The following is a 5982-nucleotide window of genomic DNA, read 5'->3' as shown; positions in this document are numbered from 1 at the left end:
GGTGAACAGATGCTTGTCACCAGGGATTGTGGCAATATGAAGGAGTTCTTTGTGGTGATGAAATAGTTCTGTATTTAACTGTAGTGGTGGTTACACAAATCTATGCGGATGACAAAGTTGTGTAGAACTGTTCATACACACACATGAATCCATATAAAACTGTTAAAATTTGAATAAGATCTGTTCAGTTCAGTTCAGTTGCTCAGTCATGTCTGACTCTTTGCAACCCCATGGACTGTAGCATACCAGGCTTCCCTGTCCATCACCAACTCCCAGAGTTTACTCAAACTCATGTCCACCGAGTCGGTGATGCCATCCAACCATCTCATCCTCTGTTGTCCCCTTCTCTTCCAGCCTTCAATCTTCCCCAGAATCAGGGTCTTTTTGAATGAGTCAGTTCTTCACATCAAGTGGCCAAAGTATTGGAGTTTCAGCTTCAGCATCAGTTCTTCCAGTGAATATTCAGAATTTATTTCCTTTAGGATGGACTGGTTGGATCTCCTTGCAGTGCAAGGGACTCTCAAGAGTCTTCTCCAACACCACAGTTCAAAAGCATCAATTCTTCGGCGCTCAGCTTTCTTTATAGTCCAGCTCTCACATCCATACATTATTGTAGCAATGTCAGTGTCCCGGTTTTGAAAATACATGCTACAGTAATGTAAGATGTCACTGTGGGGGAAACTGGGGACTGATACGTGGAACCTCTCTGTACTGTTTTTGCAACTTCCTGTAAATATATAAAATTAAGTTGTTTTTTTTTTTAAAGTATATGTACTTAAAAAAACAAAATGAAAGTCACTCAGTCGAGTCCGACTCTTTGTGACCCCATGGACTACACAGTCCGTGGAATTCTCCAGGCCAGAATACTGGAGTGCATAGCCTTTCCCTTTTGCAGGGGATCTTCCCAACCCAGGGATCGAACCCAGGTCTCCCGCATTAACAAAACCCCAAAGCTTCCATTACGCTGTATCCAGTTCAGCCCTGCTGGGTCTCCACCCCATCTCTCTCTTTCTTCTCACCCAGGGCCATCCACGAGGTAACCTTCCCTCACCATCTCCACATCCTTACCTTCTACTCACTCTCCAGTCCCTGCAGTCTGACTTTTGCAGCCCTCCCCCCGCCCCCCATTGCCATCTCTCTGTGGAGAGTTTGCAATCTTTACCTTGTGGGCCTCTCTGATGGTTTTGAAACGATTGAATCCTTCCTCTTTAGGGGGTCTTTAATCATTTGGTGTTTATGGCAATGCACTTTTCTGTTTCTGCTTCTGCCTCTCTGACCATTATTCCTTCTCTGTCCCCTATATCTAGCAGCAGCCTATTGCAGAGGCTGTTTTTCAATTAATTTCACTCTCCAACCCAACAGAACTGCCTGTGAGGGTTGCTTGCATTTGGCTGTTCCTCCCTCCCACCCATCATTCAATGCTGTCTGAGGAGAATGCCTTTCCTCATCCCAGCCCCACTCCTGCACCCACCTAGACTTAACTACTCCTGCTCAGTCTTTGGAAATCATCTCTCGCCCATCCTCTCCAACCCCTCCTGTTTACATTGCAATTAATTGTCTATGTGTCTAAAGTACATTTCCTAAAAATTTAATAGGAAAGATGATGATAGATTTAAATGCAGATTGTTTAATTACTTTAAGCAATTAAAGTTCCCTGGTAGCCTAAAAGGTAAAGAAATCTCCTGCAATGCAGGAGACCTGGGTTTGATCCTTGGATTGGGAAGATCTCCTGGAGGAGGGCATAGCAACCCACTCCAGTATTCTTGTCTGGAGAATCCCAATGGACAGAGGAGCCTGGCGGGCTACAGTCTCCACAGTCGCAATGAGTCGGACACGACTGAGCGACTGAGCACAGCGCAACGTGCCTTTCATAAGCCAGTAAGAGGGTGAAGGACCTGGGAAGATGACCACCCTACCAGCAGAGGGCGACATAGAGTCGAAGCTCAGAGGCTAGGCAAGACCATTGCCGCTCAGCTCAGGCTGGATGTATCCAAGGTGAGACGGGGATTAAAATTCACTCCCATCATCCTGCATCGGCCTAACAGCAACAATGGATAGTGTCTGAAGTGGAGGATATGCAGCAGCAGCGAACATAGGGGAAGAGTAAAAAGCATGCCTTTGTCATTATGGGAAAAGAGATAAACACTCCCATCTTCATGCGAGTAGAAGAGGAATTCGGAATTTTTAGTCTAGTCAAGGCTCAAATAGGCCCTCGATCTCAGAGACCCCAAGTATAGCCCAGTTTTGGAGTCATGAGCTTGACAAGAATATGGACAAAATGGGAGGTGACAAGACCAAGCGCAAACACCAAGTCCTTCAGCTTCTAAGCAACCCTCCCGGGTCTCCCCACTGCAGTCTCCCCTTCTCCCCTCGTCTCTTGTGCCTTAGCAGAGCTCCTTTCATGCTCTTTGCTTTGTTCTTACCATTTTAAGAGTGAGGGAACCACTCTTTAAAATGAATGCATTTTCATCCTATCTGAAACGTGCCTGCTTCCAGGCTTTCAAAGGCTTCTGCTCCCTTTCTCTTCTGAAAGAAGAGAGTTGTTGCCATCTTGTGGTGGAGGGCCGCCATAACAGCAGCGATGCACCCGCAGCACCCTGCCGGGTCCAGCCCCAGGGTTACCGGCTCTGGAAAGGGTTCTGAGTCAGGGGTGAAGTAGTCAAAGAGATGGTGGGGGCTGAACTGGTCATGAATAGCATTGGAGTAGGGTCCAGAGGAATTTGTCCTGATCTCCCAACCAATATGATTTTAGGCACCATTTTTTCCCTTAGTTGATAAATGAATTCTGATCTGTGATGGTTTGTTAAAAAATGACCTTGCTCAGTGGCAAGAGCACCAGACTAAGCTAAGACCTCTGGTATCTAATTGCCGCCCACTCCCTCTTCCCCATCATACACTAGCCAGGCAAGCTAGCAACAAAGAACAGTGAAAAAGGAATCGAACCGGGGTCAGGAGCTTTCTGCTCAAGCATTTCTGCAGTCTAGTGTACCGTGGGGAAACCATGGCGCTGAGCGTCTTCCCCCTGTCAAGTGCTGCCAAGGAACTTTACCTGTTTCTTCCTCATGGTCACCCTATGGGATAATGGGTCTACACATGAGGAAACAGGCTCAGCGAGAGGAAGTGAGCTGTCCAAAGCCACAGACCCAGGGAGTGATGAGTCAGGTGTGACTCCAAAGCATATGTCTTTTTTTTTTTTTTTCGTATATTTTCTTTTCATGATTTTTGTCATGTGAGTGTAGGGGGTGGGAAGGTCACACAAAGGCTAGATAGCTTGAATTCATTGTGTCCCTTGATGACAAAGGGAGGGCAGTTTCCACCTGAGTGCTCTCCAGAGCTACAGATGCTGGGCTGTTGCTTTTTAACCCCTTGTGTGTTATTTCTCCCCAACTGACTTTGTTTATAAAGATGTTTTAAGAGGTTGAACCACCTTACCTTCAAAAATCACATCCTATGACTGCTGAAGATAAAAGATAGGACCTCAAGAGAGAACCCTGTCTGCAGGATCAATAGGAAATGAAACTTTTTATAGAGAGGACAAGATGCTCTCCCTGCCTGATATACTTGCTGCTTCTCTAAGGGCTGTTGCTACAGGGCCTTGCCTGTTACAACTCCCTGTGGGTGTGAGAGGCTTGTTGTTAGGGTCTCCATTTGATCCCCAAGGGAACTTGGGTTCAGAGAGATTAAGAAATGTGTTTGATGCTATGTATAAAATAGATAAATAACAAAGACTTATTGTATAAGCTCAGGGAACAAATCAATATCTTGTCATCTATTATGGAAAAAAATCTGAAAAAAGAACGAATGTATGTATAATTGAATCACTTTGCTATACATCTGAAATTAATGTAACATGTAAATCAGCCACAGTTCAATTTAAAATGTTTTTACTTAAAAAAAAAGTTTAAAAGCAACGTGTTTGAGATCATTCAACTATGATTAGAAGTCAGACCTTTTAAAAAAACTTTATTGAAGTTTAATAGGCCTACAATAGACTGTACATATTTAAAGTAAAACAGTATATTTTCACATGTATAAAATGGTGAAAGCATCACCACAGTCAGGATAATAAACATGTCCATTATCCCCATGAATTTCCTCGGGCCCCTTTGGAACCCCTCACCCTTCCTTACCCCCTGCATTCCTCTCCACCCCCACACTGCCTTTTCCAGCAAAGTGCCTTCTGTCACTATAATTTTCACTTTATACAATATTGTATAAATGGAAACATACAATATACACTGTCTTTTGTTTAGCTTTGTTCATGAAGCATAGTGTATCAGTAGTTCATTATTTTTTTTCATAGTTAACTTTGGTTTAATACTAGTATGTTAAAAGTGAACTGTTTTTAATTTATTTATAACTGAAGGATAATTGCTTTACAGTATTGTGTTGGTTTCTACCAAACACCAACATGAATCAGTCATAGGTTTACCCGTGTCCCCTCCCACTCATTATTTTTTATCGTTGAGGAATAATCCCTTATGTAGATATACCACAATCTATTTACCTATTTCCTTGGTCATGGGAATTTGGATTATTTCTATTTGGGAGCTATTATAATAGCTGTGAAGATTGATGTGCCAGTCCTTGTAGTGAACACAGGCTTTCATTTCTTTTAGGTAAATACTCAAAAATGGAATATCTGGGTTCTGTAATAGGTACGTGTTTACCTTTTAAGAAGCAGGGAAACTCATTCCCAGAGTGGTTGTACATTTTACAGACCAGAGTGTGTGCAAGTTCCAGTTTCTCCACATCCTTGCCAACACTTGATATGGTCAGTCTTTCAATTTTATACATTCTGTCAAGTATGTAGTCATATCTCACTGTGGCTTTGATTTGCATTTCCTTGATAACTAATGATAAGTATCTTTTCATTCATATATCTTCTTTAGTGAAGTGTCTGTTCAAATCTTTTGCCCATTTAAAAAATTGGGTTGTTTGTCTCTCAAGAGTCACAGCCCTTTTTTTCCTAATGATTGTATTTTGAAAACCATTGTTTTATTTATTTTTTATATCTTTAGGCAGGAATTGTAACTCTAGTCTCTGTTATTTCATCTTGACTGGAAGTGGCAGACTAACAAACCAAGGTCTTGAGCCTTGATTTTTTTTTAAGAAGCCTGATATAAGAGAAAGTGGATACAACCTCACCTTTACAAAAAAAGATTTCGTGAAAAATTGTTTCTCTCCTTATTACTACCTCCAATAAATGCTTAAACCCCATCCCTCACTCCTTGATGAGAGGTTACTAAATGTAAAATTTTAAATTCCCAAGTTTTGATTCTCATACGTTAAATCTATTACTTTGGTTCAGTTTTTCATTAAGGAAAGTCACAAAAAAATCTCATGTTGAGTTTATTCATTTGAAGGTGATACAAAAGGAGCTGTTTCCTCTATAGTTCTGATATTTCATTGATTTCCTAGTATAGAGGATACAAGCCATTTAATTTCTGATAAATTTTATCTTGTCCCCAAGCAGAAAGCAGGATCCAGAACTGTGAGACATTGGTGGTTCAAAACAGAAATACTAATGATTTACTGTATATATTGGGCTTTCCCTACCATCATAGGGAAAAACCCAAATGAATTTTTTGGCCAACCAAATATTTAGCTCGATTTCATTAACCTTTTGGAAACAAACCTGTTGGGAAAGCTAATCTAATGTCATCCATTAAATAAGAAAAATAGAAATTAGATCATTAAAGTGAATGTGGCTGGTGCCAAGGTGAACATAATGAAAAATGCATTACTTTTCCTTATTTCAAACCAGTCCTTTAATTAAGGTTTTTCCCACCAACAAAACTAATTTCACAAGTTTGTACAGCCAGCATATTTCAATTTACACTTCTAGAAAGTGGTCCCTTTGCATTATAGGGAATTTATTTTTATTTATCTAGGAAGGAAATGAGGCCTAAGGGCAAAGGAGACACCTTAGTATGGTGGGGTGGCAGCTGTCCTCAGCCTGGGCAGGCACGGAACGTAACA

This window comes from Bos grunniens, chromosome 10 (genome assembly GCF_055505025.1).
Source record: "Bos grunniens cultivar Pamir isolate PY7600 chromosome 10, Bosgru_T2T1.0, whole genome shotgun sequence".
In the NCBI taxonomy this organism is placed as follows: Eukaryota; Metazoa; Chordata; class Mammalia; order Artiodactyla; family Bovidae; genus Bos; species Bos grunniens.
This window is presented reverse-complemented; position numbering follows the sequence as displayed.